At 37.8% G+C, this 2,500-nt stretch overlaps 1 protein-coding gene across 1 annotated transcript in view; it reads right to left on the bottom strand.

The window, feature by feature from the left end:
• Positions 1-1,103: 1,103 nt before the first annotated feature.
• The window catches only part of LOC138052291 (uncharacterized), a 6,373-nt gene continuing 4,976 nt past the window's right edge, over positions 1,104-2,500 (bottom strand). The window contains exon 4 of the mRNA XM_068898698.1: positions 1,104-2,500. This exon is cut by the window's right edge and continues 738 nt beyond it. The gene's annotated coding sequence lies outside the window, so the exon portion shown is untranslated.

The raw sequence follows: 2,500 nt of genomic DNA, 5'->3' as shown, positions 1-2,500 counted from the left end.
AACATGTGCAATCTGCGCGTGTATACGTTTATCCTTGAATACGTGATCTTGACGGCAAAGGTATAGAATTCTAGAGTATTCATGGCTTGCAAAACCGTGACGTATAACTGGAAATTTTTTATCCAATATCAAGGGCATCCAGCGTGCAAATTAAGCCAAAAGCCTTGTAATGCTAGAAGAATTTGATCTGTTCGGATATCTTAGCTAAAAATTGAAGTGTATGGGCATATTGCAGGAGCATGACTGTGTAGACGTTCGTTAACCGGAAGAATATTACTTTTTGCGTTCCAACGAAGGACACATTTTTAATCGTGTTGTTTTACGAATGTCCCCTAGCCCGTATATGTTTCGCGGGTATCAGTCGAGATGCCATGTGATTTCATCCATTCAAATTTCACCTTGGACTGGCTTGCCGACAGGCACAACACCCTTGATCTGATGTGGTTGTGAATCTGTCATGCCTCGACATCGGGTTCGTATCGCAATGCCCGCACGCCCAAATCAAAGCGGTAAAAGATCCCCATATTTTTATGTGCTTTGCAGTGGTGGGTGTTGGTTGCTCGGTAATTTTCTTTGCTGTTTTTTCCAAAGGTAACATAAGTTTTGTTGATTTCTTCAAAGTATCACTTGCAAATATTACTAAAGCTACTTATCAGAACATCAGAAAGCTGTGAAGTGGTTTGTTTTGTAGGAAACAGACACTGCCAATTCGCCGCCGCAATTTCGGGCTATTTTGTAGTTTTGACCCGAAATTGCCTCACACCCACGTTAGATTGCATTGTAATGCAAATGAGAAAAACTAGCCGAGAAAAGGGCTATTAAAAGTCATCTTAAAAACGATTTTGATGATTGTCTTTAAAGTAGTCTCGTTTGGATGCAATTTGTCGCTTATTCTCGAGAACGAACAGCGCTAAAACTGTAAACAGTTTGGCGCAGTTTTCAAAATGCACGCCCAATGGTGATCCATGTGTCTGTCCTCTTATTGACAATGAAAATTGGCCAATGAGCATGCAAGAATCTCTGCAGTTATTGTAAAAATCATTGACTCCTGTTTGGCTCAAATGAACCAGTTGAATAAAACGACCCATTGGGATCACTTGCGATTTAGTACCTCAATGGATAAGTTGCTCCAATCCAAAAATTGCAAGAGGGAGGGGATGATGGGAATAAAGGAGCGTCATCCTACTATTTTGTATTTTATGAAAGACTGGGGACAAGTCAAGGCGAGCCGGTTGCTCTAAAATGACCTACTTGGCTCAAATTACCATGATAAATTGAGTCCCCTGAACTAAACCATTACTCTTTTGCAAGTCCCACTTGGCTCAAAGTAAATCATTTCATTTAATCCATGCATTTAGAAACGACTATTGGGAGCACTACATGTACATGTAGGTTAAATTAGGACCTAATGAACTAACAAGGATTGTTTCAGTTTTACCTTTCTCTGCTTCGAGAAATTTCTCAATCCTCTTACCTAACTTAATGGGCCACTTCGGAAGATACCAATAATACTTTGTTTGTCCCCCCACATTTTGCATAAGCATTGTCTCCAGTTTCTCTTGGGACTTACAATGGTCCCAAGAGAAAACAGAAACAATGCTTATGCAGAATTTGTGAGGACAAACAAAGAGTATTATGGTATTTTCCGAAGTGGCCTATATTCTGAATCTGACATGTACTTATTCTTATAACAAAGCAGTGAAAAAATTAAATACAATCCCTTTTGAATAATTATACAACTTAAGTGCCACTTTATTTTATTAATCGATGTGTCCATTTATATACATGTACAGTGTGCTCTACTTTAAACATTCTGTGACATCATAAATTATAGACAGTACAATTGAACATAAAATATGATAAAAAACTAATAGCTATTACTACATGTAAAAATCTTTCCTAAAAAGAAGTCTAGTCTAAATCTTTGCATTTTGCGATATTCTCCCAAAAAATAGTTTCAGTTCCCTTCAGGATTCGCTCCTCTCAATTGTTGACTGTAATACATTACGTTCTGGAATTTGTCCAAAGATTTAAGTGCACCTGTGGTCAAAAAATCAATCTTATTTTCCCTTGAATTTCAAAACTATGTCAACTAACGTTTTAAGTCTTGATTTAAAAAAGACACCTGTTCATTTTAACTGGAATTTTCCTATTTAATGGTCTGCCATTACTGACTTTAAGTTCTTGAGAGAGCTGGATCGAGGAAAAAAATGACATCAACGGCTCACTAGTTTAAGAATACAATGTGTGTGTACGCCGAGACTTAATATGCAGCACAGGAGTTTTGGTCTTTCCTACTTTTAAACTCGCGTTTTGCATATATAATAAAGCTGCATTCACATGCTGAAATTTTAAACTAGTGAGCCTTTGACGTCACTTTTCCCTGGATCCAACCCTCTGAGGTCCAATCGGTAAATTTTAATCCAAAACTTACACTCAAAGAAAACGGCCTTTGGATAAAAATCAAAGCCCGACATTTTGCCAGTAGGGTGTTAAGCAA

The sequence above is a fragment of the Montipora capricornis genome, chromosome 6, assembly GCF_036669925.1.
Source record: "Montipora capricornis isolate CH-2021 chromosome 6, ASM3666992v2, whole genome shotgun sequence".
Taxonomy (NCBI): Eukaryota; Metazoa; Cnidaria; class Anthozoa; order Scleractinia; family Acroporidae; genus Montipora; species Montipora capricornis.
Note: the sequence above shows the minus strand (reverse complement) of the source record. Positions and strands in the feature narration are given on the sequence as shown.